The following is an 18920-nucleotide window of genomic DNA, read 5'->3' as shown; positions in this document are numbered from 1 at the left end:
AACCTTTAGTTTTACGACAAATTGTCAATCCCAGTATGGCGTTTATACACCTGTTAGTATTGCTGCCCCCTCCCCTTCCCCTAGAAGGATAATTCTGGCAGGTAACCAAAGTATGCCTTCATTTTGCAGGTTCACTTTAACCAAACCTTGTTTGTTTCTTTTGAATTAAACCAGTTTATTATGCGGTTTATTGCAACAAGAATTAAAAACTCTCCACAAATTATTTTTATAATGTAGAATGTACAGTAGACCCTCGTTTTACTTGGGTTTATTTTACGCGGTTTCGGTTATACGCGGTTTAAGATTTGACACCTTTATTTTATTTTACGCGGATGAGTTTCGGTTTTACGCGGATGCGGCAATGCAAACAGATAAAATTTTTCCCTCTTCAAAATCCAAACTCCTAAACATTGCAGATTACTCGTAATCAACTGCATTTTGGCGTGCTAATAATCGAGCTTGTTCCACTGGAGACATTTTATACGATTGGTTCCACAGCTCTTTCCAGAATTAAAGTTATTAAAGTCACACAGTTCAGAACTCACTGGAAGAAGAGCATTTAGGAGTGACAAAGTAGGTCAAAACCAACGAGGATACCAACGTCGCTGACACACAACCAAAAACGTTCACATTGAATTTTTTGAGCCATTCCTAGACAATATTTTATTTTTTTTTTATTGTTTAGTGAAGGAAAATTCTATCTTGGAAATGACGCAGGTGATCATGGATGCGTTAATGCTCTGCAAAGAATTACAGGGAAAAATTCTTGATGACTGCCTAAAAAAATCATAGCCAGCTCATCTTTATAAACAGGACACGAAATTAATTATGCATGTTGTGTATAAAAGTCGATATAAGTATACATTAAACTTATTATATAATTAGTCATCATTAGAATGAAGTATTTTGTTATCTAGCTAACCAAACCCCTATTTTAACACTAGTATTAGGTCTCAATTAACGCGGCATTTCCGTGGAACGCAACCCCCGCGTAAAACGAAGGTCTACTGTACATCAGATTTTATGTTTATAATGCTTAATACGTTCTTACTTGTAAACTAAACAAGAACGAGCTTTTTGTAGATGGAAATTACATTACTAAACACAATCGCCAATACATTTTCATAGCTCAGCATATTAATGCTTTGTATTGGTAGCTCATTCAGCGGTTCTACCACCACAGTTTTTCCAAAATATTATTTCAGTCGGTAAAGCTTTAACAATTGTAAATTACATAACATTTGAATGGAATGTAAAACTTTTCAAGTTAAAAAAGAAGAAAGAAATGTAAGCGTTTAGGGTTTAGGTCCAACTGAGTTGAATAAGAGAAAAAAAAATACAGAATTACTGAGTTAAATTACAGAAAAACTTCAGAGAGAAAGGGAAAAAAAAGCGCTAAACGCAGACTTTCACATTAAAGTTAATTTAAGTCAATCACTTTCTTCATTTGACATACATTTGTTTCCCCAATGGGAGGGGTTTAACCCCTAAAACCCTCCCCTTGGACACGGCTCTGCTTCATGGTAAAAGTAGTATCAATGACGAAGGTGATTTTTGAAAAATACGTCAAATGGAGTCAATTACGTTCCTACGTCTTATACAGAGATTTAACACATCAAAGAAATGAGCCACGTTCTCTTTTTTTTTAATTATCTAAAAATTCTTTCTCAGATACGGAGATTTCACTGAAATATTATTTTGAAATAAATCGTTCTGATAGATATTTATTGATAAATGCCTGTAAGATTTTTGGTAAATATTCTTTATCTATTATTGTTTATAGAAGATGTACCTTTGTAATTTCTGGAACATGTTTTAAAACACTTCAAGTGAAATTTCTGGAAATGTAGTATACAGGGTGTTCTGGTTTAACCTGCAAAACCTCTATTTTCGCAACCGTTAGTACTAGATACATACTTTCAATTGTAAAAATGTTCAAAATCCAATGCAGAGTTAACATGAAGCGAAGATAAGTTTGAAGCGAAAATAAAAATGAATGAAAAAATACAAAATTTAACTTTTTATATGAGCCATAGTTCCCCTTATATTTAGGGAAATGTTCTTCATTGAAAAATAATTCCAGCACAAAAAGTTTGACATTAGTACGTCCAATATCCCCTTATATTTAGGGAAATGTTCTTCATTGAAAAATAATTCCAGCACAAAAAGTTTGACATTAGTACGTCCAATATTTACGGAAATACTAAACGCAGCGTTTTGTGATTTACCCCACAAAACACTCACCGTCAATAACACCTTTTGAGGGGAAATATAGGTGTTAAAAAAGTTGAAAGTTATGTGTGTGCATTCAGTGTGGTTTTTCAAATTGTTCGTGGTTTCATAGTGTGTTTTGCGTATCATGGCATAACATTTGCATTCATTTTTGAATAGCAATGAAAAATATAAATACTTTTTTTTTTTTCACTTCGACATGCTGTCATTTTTCTGAAAAGTCGATAAGTTGAAATTTCATCTTCTGTGTAGTCCCTTAAAACTTTGAACTGGAATATCTCCTTGAGTTTTGGTTGCACAAATGTCAATGGAGTATAAAAATATTTTTCAATGGAGATCATTTCCCTAAATATAAGTTAAAGGTCCTAGGGCTCGTATAAAAAGTTAAATTTTTTACCTTTTGACTCACTTTTATTTTTGTTTTAAACTTTCAATCACTGAACTCTGCACCAGATTTTGAACATTTTTGCAATTAGAAATATGCATCTAGGAGTAACGGTCGCGAAAATAGAAGTTTTGCAGGTTAAACCGGAACACCCTGTATATAGATCTTAGTCTAATTAAATTCAGTGGTAAATTGAACCATTTATCTCTAAATCCACTCTAGCGACAAAATATTTTAAATTATATTGATTCTAAGAAAGAATAACAATTGAACAGTTAAAATTAATTTTTAAAAAGTGTAAGAGAACCAATGAGTCAGAGAAAAGTAAAGGGATGTAAATGGACTTTTTAAAGTTTCAAGTAAAACGTGTTTATAGTTCAGATCCTTGGTAGGCTTTCATTAAATTTCTTTTCTAAAACTTGCTGTATAGCAGAACCCACAAGAGCTACCAGTACCATATCTTGCTTTAAAACAGAGGAGAGGTTATCCTACCATTTGTACTGATTATCCTTAAATTTTTAATTTTGGCACTTTAATCCCTTTGCTTCTCACTGCCTCAAATGATGATCTTAGATTTGCAATATTTCCTTGTAAGAAAACCTATAAACTACATTTTCAACCCATTTTTGCTTCACTGTAATATCAAGAACTATATTTTTTACACATAAGAACTATATTTTTTACACAATAGCACATAGAATTTATAAAAATATAAATTCTAAAATGATGTTAAATTCATAACTCAAGTTATATTCACTCAAGCTATGTAAGTGGTGATTTATGAATTACCCTGATAAACAAGCTTTCTGTTTCTTACTAAGAAAGTAGTGAATTTCTTATTTCAGGTGGATTTTAAAAATAAGACATTAAAAATACTCTGTAACTAACGAGTTTCTTAAAATTCAAATTTTAGAAAATTAAAAAGTTTTTTTAGCATTTTTTTCAACTTAGTATTTAATATAAGAACTTTGATAGCTAGATTTTAGTATTAACTAGCAAAAATACCTGGAGTTGCCTGGGTCAGTAGTTATTATGAGAAACAATCGCTACTTTCCCTTTCATTTAATGTTTTAATTGAAAGAATTCAAAACACACCGCTTTGACGTGATTAACAATGGAGATTCTTTCTTATCTATAAAAATAAAATAGCAATAAGAAATAAGAACTAAATGCTACGCATTTAGAAACGACATTTAAGCATATACAAATTTGGAGAATTTTCAAAATATGAAGTTAAACTACACTTGTTTAAAAAGATTTATCTGATAAAACTTTTATTTTTAACATAGTCTAAAACTTTCTCTGTATGGCTATTGAAGTTCTAACTGTTTAAAAATACGTAGCCGCCAGTAATCCTCCTACACGTGCTTTAGTAATTTTGTGACTTTTCAATTATTGTGAGTTCTTGGTGCGATTTAAAATCTTGCAAAATTTGCGGTAATCGTTTTGGGATACCTTGGATGCTGCTTCCTCTCCTTACTTTGTGAAACGGTCTGTCACTAATTTTCTTCAAAGAGAGATACTGTCGTCAAATGCTAAAATCCTTCTGGTGACCATAAAATGATGCTAAACATTTTCATCTGAAATGTTTCCAAAGTAAGTAGTACAATTTGGCGATTGTTTGAAATTGTGCAAAAAGAAAAATTAAGGGATTTTTGTGTGCTGTTTATGAATTTCACTAATTTCTTAGCGGATTATTTTACATATTAACCAAAGTTTTAAAGATTCTTTTAATGGCGACATTTTGATAACATGGTGAAAGCCAAGAAACATTGTTACGTAGTCTTTGGTTTCAAAAACAGCAACAGTTGAACAATTGCCAAAGGATTGGACAATTGCTCAGCTATTGAAATAATTTTGCAAAAGTTTGGAGAGATTCCAGCTGGTCAATTGGATGATGAGTAAATGTCCAATCAGCACAAAACGTTAATTTCATTAAAGTTCTATTGAAAGGAAAAATAATCAGACAAATCCATTTATTATTTGCCAATCTCGTGGAAAAAACGTTATTTTAAGATTTGACTTGTGGGGGGGGGGAAGCTTTGAACAGCCAGACAAAATGCAGAAATATTCAACAATACAGCAGTTCTAGCTATCGACAGCGAGTTGAAATAATACGCTAAATACTGGATTGGGTTGATGAAAGCCTTGAACTACGGAACTAAAACGCTTACAACTCGTTTTTTATTCAACTTAAAAATTTCAAACAGATGCCATCTTCAGCAGAAAAATCAGGTCTTTCAATGGACATATATAGCTTTAATATGTGCAAATATTTTTCTTCTTATATTACAGCATTTATGTGAAAATTATGTCCTAAATTAGAATAAAAAAGGAAGCACCAATCGAATTTTTTTTTTCGAAACGGTCTATAAACCTTCCCAGCTCTAATATGAACAAACTAAAATTTTCAGCCAGATCGGCCGAGTAGTTTCTTAGTTTTGCGGCAACATACACACTCATTGACCAACATCCATTAATGTATGTGTAGATTACAAATGGCGTAACAAACATCTATAAAGGTTATCGGAAAAAGTATACCAATTTATAAATTTTAACAGTTTTAAAGATAATATTTGGGTAAATATAACCTCGATAAGAAATAAATTTTAAGATTTTATATCTTTCCCGTAACTAGTTTACCCGCGAATGCTCTCTCTCACACCAGGGCTTATCGGAAAACTTTCTTTTTTTGTAAATTCAAAACTTTTTTTCCAAAATTTTTCCGATATAAAAAGTTTTTTCCAATATACCCTGCTGCACACACTTATCAGCTAGTTGTATTCATCTGCAACTGGTTCCTAGCCTAATATCGTTGCAGATCGCATCCTGGAGTACTACCTGCCTTGCGCCTTTTATTGCAGAAATATCCGTATGAAAGCTTTTCCGAAGTTCGTCGCTTGTAGCCTCCACATTTAAAGAGAAAAAAATAAGCAACATTGAATATATTTTAATATTCAACATGCTTTTAAGCGATTTTTCACGCTTAGGTTTTACTATACTTTCTAAGAAAGGTGTCACAATATAGTTAAAAGGATTTGCTTAATGTGTCTTCAAAATTTTTGTCCTTTATTAGGTGCCTAATTTTTGGGCCAACACAAAAATGCCATTAATATTCTTAAATTTTACTTCCACAATAAAGAAAACTTCTTGAAAGTATTGAAATCTATACCCTTCTTTATTTACTGCGTCAACGAAATTCATCAATCCAAATTTCATATGTGAAGATGGGGGTATAACTTTCTCTTTATCAACTGGAGGAAAGTTTTGAAATATATTTGCAGCTGGAGTAAAATTTTGTGCTCTCGCCTCTTATGCTTGAAATAAAGGGAGTACCAGAGTACCTAAAGCAAGCTTGCATTAACTTCATCGAAGTACATGTTTTGAAATATCTTGTTATATGTTTCATAATTGTAACAAGTATATAAAATGTATCTGAGTCTTAAGAACATGTAAAAAGATGTCACGTTGCTGTACGCAGCAAGGAAATTTATACAGGTAAAGGGTAGCAACAGAAAATGTTTCATTTTTTCGCATTTTTGTCATCTATTGTGTGGTAGCTTTATTGTGCAAATAAGCTTATTTGGTTTCCACTGAAAAAAAGAACGAAGAAACGTCTAATTTAAACATTTACATTTTTTTCGTATTGAATCCGAAACGCGTTTCTTCAAATACCTCGAAAACTCATTTTTGCAGATACTGTTTTTTATCTGCCCAATGCAGTATACGGTAGTATACGCTACATATCTTTTGGTTTGTTTCAAAAACTTAGTATAACCTGCGCTTTTTAAAAAGTTTAAATTTAATTTTAATGATTTTTTAATACTAACATAAAAATATCACAGTAATACCATTGTTAAAAACCTTCGATAATTGAAATTTCCATGCTTGCGGCTACATAAAATGAATTAATTTTTTTTTAAAATCATAATGCCTTCTTTTTGACCCGAATTCGCGGAGAGCAATGCAGAGGAGGATAATGTGTTTATATATATATATATATATATATATATATATATATATATATATATATATATATATATATATATACATAGTTCAAATTTTACGGGGTTCCTTGGGTGGTCAAAAAGGAATGGGCCCCGACTGTTGATCCTTCTATTCTGCTTTTGAATTTATGATTTGTCTTATGTGGTGTATCGATTATAAAACTATTTCAATGGAGTAGTTATTCCATAATACTTGATAAAATTCTCAATTACTGGGCTTACATTTTTTTCTTTTCAGTTTTTTGGTTTTTACGCAGTCGTTTTGTTTTTATTTAATAATTATTTTTTATATATTTTAATATAAATTACCTATCATATTCCATTTAAGTTTTCAGCTTATGACCGCTTATTTTTTCATTTTTATACAGCATACCTTCTGCTACTTTTGCGACAGCACTGAATTTCTGAATTTAACCTTTATACATGTTAGCATTTATTAGGCTATATAACCCCTAACTTATCAAAAAAGTTTCTTAAAACGGAAGGATGATAGAATTGCTTACAGATATCCTCTCTTTTTCAGCCTCTACAAATGTACGTATAATAAACATCCAATACGAATCGAAGTGTAAAATTCTAGCTGAGACTTATTACTCCACAGACACTAATTAAAATTCAAGTTGCATTGCAGAGTCAGGCTACATATTTAGCATTTATTTTACTGACATCTGTCGTTTAGAGTAATGATCAGTGTTAAATTTTCGTTTTTTTTTATTTCTATTTTTTTTAAATTACCATGTTATTTTTACATAAAATCAATAACACAATCAGGTTTTGAAGATATCTCGAATACCTTTTACATTACGCATTTAGCATTTTTGTGTTATAAAAAGCGTGTGAACATTATTTGATTATTTCCTACATTCCAAACATGCAATACCATCATTCAAATCAAAGACATTTTACTTTTGCTTACGTAACAATATATTTATTTAGAAGCTTAACTTCACATAGGGGGAAGACCGGGACTAGTTGTTTAAAATGTATCTAGATTGTTTAACATTCGTAACACATTTCTTAAAAAAAAATAATTAGAAACCACTATTTCAAAATATTTCAAGTTTTTTGAATATATGTACATTGTAACAACTTACCGCGCCGCCATGGGGCATGTTGTTACACTATATGGGGTTAGCTGTTACATCAGATATATTTTAGCAATGAAATGTATTCTGTTACAGTTTTAAAAATTCTTAACCACGTTAAACATCAAAAAATTTTGGCTTTACAGATTTACTTCATTAATCACTTATTTCGGTAAACTATCATCATCATAATCTTTGCACGAATAACAATTTTTACAAGCATATGATTTGTCAAACTTAGCACATCGGTTATGTGCCAATTTGTCAAAATTACGACACTGAAGCCATTTAGTTTTTGGATTCTGAGTAGGGTTATGTGGAACTAATCTGCATCATCTTCATCCAAAAGACGCACTGTTTGGCCTTTTTGCACTTTTTTTTTGTCTTTGTGTGTGTTGATTTCTTTTCTGTTTGAGACAGTTTCCTTTTCACAGATTTTTGTTTTCCAGCTTTGGCTTGCAAAACATTTTTACAGGTTTATCTGTTAAAGTGGTGCTGACAGTATTTTATATGAATTAAATCATGCAATAAAACAGATCAGAAATATTATGTACCACCACTAGCATTTTTCATCTTACTGCAGAATCTCTCTAGTGTCATGAAACTCATCGGCTGCCTTTCGTAATGAGCTACCTGCAATTACTTCTTTAGCCACATCCAGGTATGTTTCTTTAGGTTTTTTGCCCCTGTCTGTCTTGTTTTTATAGTCCCCCGCCATATCACATTTAAAAAGAAAACATAATATTAAATTAAAACTTGAATGGGGCAAGTTGTTACTTGTAAGAACTAACCCCCTTAAAATTGTAACAACTTGTCCCATACGACGCCACTTTAGTTATTGGCACATATTACTGGTATTCTATCTTTGTACAAAATTTTTAAATATGATAGCACTTACCTAAAAATGTAGGCTTTCAGGTGGTATAGAAACAAATTCGTTATCTGCAACGGCTTCGCCAGAAATAGAAAAATAACAGCGGAAAGAAAAATTACTTCCAGACTCTAAAAACCGTTTTTCTTGAGCACTCTCCATGCTACTGACTGCAAGCACTCCAGTGATTGTCAGGGAATGCAGATGGGTGAGTGCTATCATCTGCTGCAAGGAAAGTCAGTTTCTCCTGGCGGTTACTTTTATATTCGAATGTAACTACTTACCCCGTGTAACAACTAAACCCGGTCTCCCCTACATAGTCCTGCGTGCCAAGTTCCTTGCCTCTGGACACACACAGGAAAGATTTACAAAACAAGAGAAGGAAATAACACCCAGGGCACCGTAGGGAATCGAACCCCCGACCTCCGGCTTAGAAGACGAAGCGTCTACCACAGAGCCAAGGAAGCCCCCGAAACAATAGTTAAACTTGCAGTAAAGGTAGAAACACATTTCAAGAAATCGATACATATGAGTAATCAACTGCTAAAAGTTAAAATTAACGGGGGAAAACTAACTAAAAGTTAACTGTAAGAAATGCCCTTGAAAATTTAAGGTTTTACAACACAAGTTTAGATAAAAAATTAAAAATTAAACAAAAAAGCATTCAATTTGAAGATTAATGTCTTCGAAAGTCGTTGAGACGGGTCGATGATTCATTGCAAAAGCAATGCTCATCTATCATAACTTCGCCATGAATTGTGTTTAGAGATGGAACAGCTGCGTCACGTCTGAATATTCTGCAAAAGGAATGTATGACTGCAGAATATTTTACTGAAATGACTTGAGCGAAGGATATGCGTGAAGTATGATATATAAAATATTTCAATATATATTGGCGTCGGATCAGCGAATAAAATTTTAAATTATTTCTTAAGAATTTTGTTTCCAGTTCAGTGCGTTGGTATGTTGAATAGCTAAAATTAGAATTGGTTTATGAAATTAAATGAAATTGTGAGCTTTGTGGCGCAGATATAGTCTAGTCATATCTATGCATACTTAAGGAGAAACTTGCATTGTAACGTAGACAACTACAGTATGTTGCTTTAGATAAACTAAGATATCACTTGTTGGAATGTACACTAGGGTGGGGCGAAAAATGAAAAGTTTTTCCGATCAACTAGTAATAGTTGCCAAAAGTTGTCTTATGTGATAGTTAGCAAATGTGCAAAATTTGACGAAAATCGGTTAATATCTTCAGGGGGCGCTGCGATCGCAAAGTTTTAACATTGTTTTTTTCCTATAATATCATGGTTTCAATGTAAAAATCATGCTTTTTTCTAACTTTAATTTCACCTTTTTTAATTCTAAAGGACATGTATGTATTAAGAACATACAGAATAGCTTCCAAAAAAAATTTTGTCACTAAACGTTAGCATTAAAAGAAAGCCATGCATGGTTTTGTTGTAAAAACTCCGTAATTTGAAGAGACACTGCCGTCGAACTCTTAGAATCATGTGAAATGCCATTTAAATACGTCATACAACCTTGAGCTCTAATCGAGAAAAGTTTCAGACGCATTTCTACAGCATCGAGTGCACAGCACAGTGTATGTTTATATTTTCAGTGCATTGAAACGCCATCTCTAACACCATAATGAGCGGAAAACATTCGAAGGATTATTGTGCTGGATCGAAAGTAAAAACAAGGAAAATGGTTAAAGATTCCATTTTCGGAAAACCAAAAAAATTGTCTGATTCTGTGTTACCTACGTATGAAGATGTATTTAAGTATTATTTATTTCTTGCACACGAAAAGAAACAGTTTAGTTCTTCCAAAGAGCCCACAGTGACTGAGATAGCAGAAGACGTAGCCACGAAGTTAGAAGAGATATGGCATCGTTTCTCTATTCCTATAGTTTCACATAAACGAATCGTTCAAATGATTCGAGATTTTCACGGCAAATATAAAAACCTGAAGAAAACTATGAACAAAAAATCTGTTAAAACAAATGCGTTTAACGCAAAGATGCAGTTATTTTCATCCGAAGCTCGAGAAAAACTTTTCGACATCGCTTGTTGTAAATGCCGTTTCAGTGCGTGTAACTGCGACAAGACTCGCAAAGTTCCATCCAAAGAACAACTTTTTCTTTTTGATCAGCGTGGTGATAGAAAAATGTTTATTGGAAACATTGATATTCAAACCACAAGAAAATTAAAACTGAGTTTTGAACGAAAAAAGAAAGAAGAATCAAGAGCGAAGAGGGAAAGCATAGTTAATATCCGTGAAGAAGGTTCTGAAGAAACAGAAATTGATAAAGAATATTCAATAGAAGGTACGGATGAAAAGGATCCTGAATTTATAGTTGTAAATTATAAAGCAAGCACTTCGCAAGCAAGAGTCAGTTTGAACAAATTTTCTAAAACGTGTGACCGATACGGTGTTTCGAATAGATCAGCGGCCGCGTTGGCATCATCCATATTAGAAGACGTGGGCTTAATTTCTCCTGAAACATCTTCAAATATAATCGATCCAAGAAAAGTGAAACGAGAGCGTAAAAAAGTGAGAAAAAATCTGCAAGCTCATCACCAAGGGCCAAAATGTGCTGATGTACAAGGTCTGTACTTTGATGGCCGAAAGGATAGTACATTGTTCTTGGAACAATCTGTGTCCGGCAGTTATCATCGAAAAATAATTATTGAAGAACATTTAACACTGGTTATGCTGCCAGATAATAAATACTTAGGACATATTTCGCCAAATCGATCAAACGGAGAAGGAATTGCAAACGGCATACTGGATTTCATTGTCGAAAACAAAATTGATATTACTCAGTTGTGCGTCGTCGGATGTGACGGTACTGCAGTAAATACCGGAAGAAAAAGTGGCGTGATTTTACGCCTTGAAACATTCTTTCACAGACCATTGCAGTGGTTAATATGCCAGCTTCATGGCAACGAATTGCTGCTTCGCCATTTAGTAGAATACTTGGATGGACCAAGTACTAATCCCCGAGGATTCAGCTGTCCTATTGGCAAAATGTTGATAGGCTGCGAATCACTACCGATAGTGAAATATAAAGCCGTTGAGTGCAATATTCAAAACATGCCAACTATCGACCGAGGGGACCTAAGTACTGACCAGAAATATCTACTGGAAATATTTGAAGCCGTTATTAGTGACAACTGCTCCGTACACCTTTCTGAAAGAGTACCTGGTTCCTTGAGTCATTCTAGATGGCTCACGACAGCCAGTCGGATTTTGCGTTTGTACATCGGCACAGAATATCCAACAGCAAATTTAAAAATGCTTGTTTCATTCGTTATTAAAGTTTATACACCTTGCTGGTTTCTAATTAATTGCAACTCAGCATGCAAGGATGGTGCACGAAACTTGTGGCACGTTATTCATCTGTCGCGTTATTTGCCAGACGACCTGTTACATGTCATCGATCCAGTCATTCAGCGGAACGCCTTTTTTGCACATCCTGAAAACATCTTGCTGGCGATGTTAAATGATGATCGAAGGCATGTACGGCAGTTAGTTGCTCGTCGGATTTTGAGAGTACGAGACACTAATTCTGTGAACAATAATGATATCCGTACTTTTACCATCCCTGAACTTAACTTTTCTTCTTCCGACTATGTCGACTTGATCAATTGGCAGTGTGAAGAAGTGCTTATAACAAAACCTCCTATAACAAATATACTAACTGAGGACGAGCTACATGACTTAGTGAAAACCGGAGATGTTCTTCATTTTCTTCAAAACATGTGCAAATTTCCTTGTCATACTCAATCTATGGAGCGCTGCGTAAAGTTGGTGACAGATGCATCTCTGGCCGTAAGTGGAATAGAAGCCAGGGATGGTTTCATTCGTGCACGTTTAGAGGCTCGAAAGGAACTGCCTTTCTTTGAAAGTAAAGACTATTTTCGTAAAAGCTCTAACTGTGACACATAAATTTGTATCACGTATGTAGTGTAAATTTTTACAGATTTTTAAAATTGTTAGTTATTGTTTCAATAGTGCTGTTTAATTTTATTTGTCTAATATATTTGCATTTTCATAATTTTTGTGTCACATTTTGTAAAATTCATCAGTTTTTACTTAGTATTGTCCTAAAAGTCACTATTTTTTACTTTTTTGTTTCTTTTTAAGATGCTGGAAATATAAATAAATAATATAAAAGAACTTTTATGGGTTTTTTCATATGCTTTCAGTGCATAAATAATCTTATGAGTAAAAAAAAGGAATGATATAAGTTAACAGCATTATTTTTCGTATTTTAACCATGAAATCCGGGAAAAAATCTATAATAAAACTTTGTGACCACAGCGCCCCCTGAAGATATTATCCGATCTTCATCAAATTTTGCACTTTTGCTAACTATCACCAAAGACAACTTTTGGCAACTATTACTAGTTGATCGGAAAAACTTTTTATTTTTCGCCCCACCCTAATGTACACAGGGAATGATTTTTAGGGAAATTGAGATATTACTCTGTATTTCTTTTTCATATTTTCTTGCATTAAATTAGAAAAATAGTGCAACAAAATTCAATAAGTTGTCTGTATGAGCGGAAATCGGAAAGGCTAGTAATTTCTTTTGAATGAAGTATTTTAATATATCTCGTAAAGTTAAACTACTTTATCTTCTCTCAAAAGCATTAAAATAATCTTCGATTCAAAGCAGTTTTTTTTAGCGTATATGAAAAAAATATTTGCTGGTATATCCCCGTAATGTTTTTCTGAAACATAACTTAAACATACCAGTAGCAACCAGGGCTTCAGTAGTCGCTTTCAAGGTTTGTATTTGAAAAAATAGGATTCCAGGTTTTCCAATGGATTCAAACGTGCAGGAGGTAATACATCTTTGCACGTTTGATGCACTTTTGAATCCATTGGGAAACTTGGAATCCTATTTTTCAAATATAAACCTTGAAATGGCCACTACTGAAGCACTGGCCACTACCGGTGTGTTTACCTTAATTGTTTTTTAAAACTTTATTTTTTGTTCTAAACATCACTATTTTTATAATTTCTTTTCTTCCTTCAAAGTTGATTGACGGTCTTCTTCCTGCTAGTGTTTGATATAAAAGACTACCAAAATGTCTTTGTTTTAGTGAAATTACACTTCATACCACACCAGACTGACGAATCTTCATCTTTTGAGTAATTGAACTCACAATTTGTTTAACTTACTCATTTTTACGCTATTTCACCTAGTTTTGGCATTTAATATCAAAACCGTACGGTAAAAGGATTTCTGTGTTAGCTATGAATTCTAACGTTAACTAGTAAACACATGAGACGGGACTACAAAATGAATATCAAACGGTTTTTCGTTCAACGGTACTCAAAAGACAGAGATAGCGTGATTTTATGCTTTTTATTCGCAGAATGTATAATTTCTTTCAGGGAGAATTTGATGCCTGTAAATTCCCGCCTCATGGTTGGCAAAGAAAGGTCGTTGTGGTAGAAAATCGTTTTCTCTAATCCTTCTTCTGTTTTTCACCCCCGAGACACAAAGAAATGGGGTTATGTGTATATGTGTATCTGTGTATCTGTCTGTGGCACTATAGCACCTAAACGGATGGACCGATTTTGAATTTTTTTGTTTTTTGTTTTTTCGATAAGAGAGTTGTTGATCGAGAGTGTTTTTTAGCTAGGTTGCATCTTCGGAAGACATTAACAAAGATATTAATTAAAAACCCTTAAAGGTTTTTCGTGATTTTTTCCATTGAAAACATTATTAAAAATTAAAACATTTATTACCAAAATAAAGAGTAATTTTTTCTATGCCTGATAGAATGTGATTAGAACCTCCATGTCATATAGAATTCAAATTATAACTGTTTTTTAAAGCAGATTTTAAATACGGCTAAGCCTTTATTCTCACGATTGGTAACAGAATTCACTGTTGGCCGACAAGAAAGGAAAACACAATGATTTAAAACTTTCATCTGTTGCCGGTTTCTATTCAAAAAATACTTGTAATTGATTTTAATTGTACAATGCTTTCAAAAGGATTTTCAATTTTCCCCCTTGATTGTACATTTTTGACTCAGTCGGGGTATTTTTTTATTTTTAACTTTTTACTTTTTTATGTAAATTTTGAACTAAACTTTTATTCTAATAGCATTGGCTGTTTCTATTTCGTGATTTTATATGTATTTGAGTATCCAAATATCACAGGTAAAAACTCAACACTCAAAAGTGTCCTAAATTTCATGAATATTTATTTCCTCTTTCAAAGTTTGTACAGAAGAAGAAGAATAAATACTTCAACCAAAGTTTAAAGCCATTACGGTATTCCATAAATTAACTCGCTCTGTGATACGTGTTTGGAAAGATGCAGAGCATGAGCATCAACTGGGCATTTCCTTTACTCTGGCATAAGGTTTCTCAGAATAGCTCTTTATCTTCTCTAATGATCTTTCTTGCAACACATTCAGCTGTTTCGTTGATAATGTTGTTAGTCAAAGCGATCGATTTGTATTTTCCTTTTACAGAAACTACAGTTAAAAGATTAATTTGATTGTAATGAGTTTAAAGGAATGTGCTAAAGCGGGAAGTATTTATTGTTACGTTTTAAAACAAGCACAAAGTTACCAGACGGGAAATAATTGTAAGTTATCAGAGATATGTAATGTTCTGATGTTTTTGCTGAAAATAAAGTTCTAGAGAATGCACACTAAAGAAAGTTTATATCACTTAATTGAGATGAATTATTTGTCTCAAGCAACGTGTTGTAATAGTTTCTTCGCTCAGTGAATTAAAAAAAATATATATACAAAATATTGTAGCAATTACTTTCAGACCTTCCGGCAAAATAATTCTTGCTAGAGCAATTGCTTTCTTTTAGTGAACAATTTAAGTAAATACAAGAACTATTAAAATTTTTAAAGCAAACGCAAGCGTTCTTGGTCACTTTCTTTAGGACTGAATTTTTAACTCGTTTCTTTCATAACGTAAACGGGTCTTCTTGATTTCCCTCAGATAATTAAAATTCAATTAATTACACACGGACCAATTTTTTTAAAACTAGGTGAAAATTTAAATCCTTTTGGACACAACTAACACCAGACACATATTATACAGGGTGGTTATAAAGTAACGTGAGGTGTTTAGAGCCTTCTAGTGTGTAAAGTACCGGACGAGACATTGCTAAACTTCTTGGGTGAACGTAGTAGAACATGGGATTTTGATTTCTGAAATAAAATAAAATAGTTCCAAAAATCGCCACCAGGGTGAAATCTGACGCTGCAAAAGTGTATTACTGTGAATATTGAAGGGCTCAATGACAACTGGACAAAATGTGACCTTGGTTTTTTACCGATAATAGCTACATGGAACGCGTTTATGCAAATTATTGCATTTTATTCGGTAATCCGCACCGTAATTTTCTGCGTGGTGATTCTTAGTTTTTTTTTTTTTAATATGAAATTTTAAGTCGATCATGTGAAACCTCATTCGTAAATACCAGTTATTATTTCTTGATAAAATTTATGTATGCAGCATCTTTTTAAATTTAATCTTTCAATATTCACAATTTCAATATTCAAATCCGTAAAAACGTGAATTTTTGAAAGTGTCCCAATACTTTTGGTCATATAGTGTAACTATAAGTAATTAACATTGACGGGGCTGGGTCGTCACATCACGAATTTGTTTTTCTTACTGTTCTGATACAGCCGGCAATGTAGCTAGCTTTGTAACTACACTTTTTTCTTTATTTCTCTTTTTCTCCCCCCCCCCCCTTTTTTAAGATCACATAAAAAAAAATCTTGAACCAGTAAAGTACTATGGCGCAAATGGCATACATTTTTTTTTCACTTTTCTTTGATTTTTTAAAAATTTGTTAAGGAATTTTTGGACACCCTGTATGTTTTACAATGGATAAAAATTATTGCCATTATTCATAACAGCAAGCTTTTAAGATACTTTAGAAGGTTAAAGCTCAAATTGTAACTCGTAAAACATTAGTTATGTTTATGTAAACTAAAAATCTCAGAAAGGGTTTTAAACAATTTGATTTAAGATAAATAAAAATTCGCAGCAGAATGTTAAATGCAAAAGCACTTTTCGCAAAGTTCAACGATGGTTCAATGCAAACAAGTTAATGGAGAATATGGAATCAGTTTTCGCCATTACATTACACACCTCACCATTACAGTTTTCACATAATGGTAGGTATTAAAGAAAAATGCATTTTTTTTTCTATTATACTAAAAAGTTGAAGTGTTAGGATACTGATTTTTTTCAATATATGTCATGAGAATGGATACTTTTTTCCTTTTTGAAACCACCGTAGTTCTTCAAAAAATTAAACTATAATAGGACCATGTCACGAAAAATAATAATTTTTCCCCGCACTTGATGCCTCATATACTGCCGAGTGCAGGTAAAGGACAGTAACTGCAAATTTTTCATTTTTTTTTTTTGCATTTTTGTCATCTATTTTACGTTATCTTTACTGTACAAGCTCGTTTATTTGGTTTCCGCTGAAAAAAAGGCGCAGAAAAGACGTTTAATTCTAATCTTTCTCCATAGCTAGTATTGAATCCAAAACACGTTTCTTCAAATATCTCGAAAACTCATTTCTGTAGATACTGCCGTTTACCTGCACACGGCAGTATATTTCATTGAAAATACTAATTTAATAGGGTAATTATAAAAACTTTATTGCTTAACAAATTGCAAACGAATGTGGGATTCCTTTAGCAAAAGATTTCGTCATTATTTTTTTTAATGATTACTTTTTAATGAGTGACAAAATCACTACTTTTCGTGGAATGTGGCACATACATATTTTTTTTCAATGGTTTAAACTATTGTTTTTCAACAAATGAAATATGTTTCCTTTACATTGGAGCCATCTCTCAAACTATGCACTTTATTTTAACATTAATATACAGCAAAAAATATTAGCTAATTCTTAAGCAAGTTACAAGAGGTTGACTTTGAATGTCCCGCACGTGACGCTTTCAAAGAAATTAAATTTCAAATAACAAAATTATTAATTAAAAACAGAAGTGTGTCAGGAGTATCTTTGTATCACATGTAAAGATTTAAAAAATGCTTACTCCTGTTTAATTCAATTATTAAGAAATATGACAAAATGTTTGTGAAATTTCAGCGTCTTTTTATCCCGCACGTGACGATGGAATGACCTAATAAGTTGGTAAGTTGCTTAACCACCGTCTAACATGCACGCACGTATCTATCTTATTTTCATGAATGTTTTTTTCTTCTGAGCAAGTCATAACTTTCATGACACTTCATAAAACATTCATAAGTCGGGTATCAATACGAAGATTTATTTTTCCCACTATTTACGAAAAATAAGCAAACGATCTGTATTTTGTCTATTAAAAAAAAAAACCCTCTAAAAACAGCATGATTCAAATTGGTTTGCAACTTAACCGTTCGGCAAAAAAGCTAGTTTTCCAGTAGAAAACACAAGGCGCTACAGCTAGTGAGGAATGTCATTACTATTATACGTAATATTAATCTCATCAAAAACAACCCTGTTGTAAAAATTTCCCCGCCAAGAAATTCTTTAACTTTTCCGCACAAAAAAGAAAACCTGCATCCTAAACCCAAAAACCCTCAGCCATAAAAAGTTATGATATCTAGTTTGCCCGCCAAGTATCTGCCAAACTATCATTCTCCCTCTTCTCCTTTTTCATCACAGCTACTTCCATTAGAACCTCCTCCCACCTTCAACTCCTCAGAAATATGGATAGATCTTTTAAATTGTTTATCTTGCTTGGCGGGAAGCCTTTTGCTCACCAAGCAACCACTTCTCTTTAAAAAGCTTCCCGCCAAACAAGATAAACAATTTAAAAGATCTATCCATATTTCTGAGGAGTTGAAGGTGGGAGGAGGTTCTAATGGAAGTAGCTGTGATGAAAAAGGAGAAGAGGGAGAATGATAGTTTGGCAGATACTTGGCGGGCAAACTAGATATCATAACTTTTTATGGCTGAGGGTTTTTGGGTTTAGGATGCAGGTTTTCTTTTTTTGTGCGGAAAAGTTAAAGGTTTTCTTGGTGGGGAAATGTTTACAACAGGGTTGTTTTTGATGCGATATCACATCTTTTTGCATTGATATTATTACTTTGTCTGTATTTTTAGAATTGAGAACTTCAAGTCAGAAAATTTTCAATTGAAACAACGCTGTTTTGTGTTTTTTAAGGAACAATAATGGCTAGCCTAATTTTACGTCAAGTTATTTTCTGACTATTAAGATTCTATATTCATTTTGCGAGAATTCGGCCGTTTTAGTTTTATTGCAATCCTTGTATCCTCTCTGTTGCAAAGAAAACTTCTTGGATAATAA

The sequence above is a fragment of the Uloborus diversus genome, chromosome 3 (genome assembly GCF_026930045.1).
Source record: "Uloborus diversus isolate 005 chromosome 3, Udiv.v.3.1, whole genome shotgun sequence".
In the NCBI taxonomy this organism is placed as follows: domain Eukaryota; kingdom Metazoa; phylum Arthropoda; class Arachnida; order Araneae; family Uloboridae; genus Uloborus; species Uloborus diversus.
The sequence above is the reverse complement of the archived record's forward strand: the minus strand, read 5'-3'. Positions refer to the sequence as shown.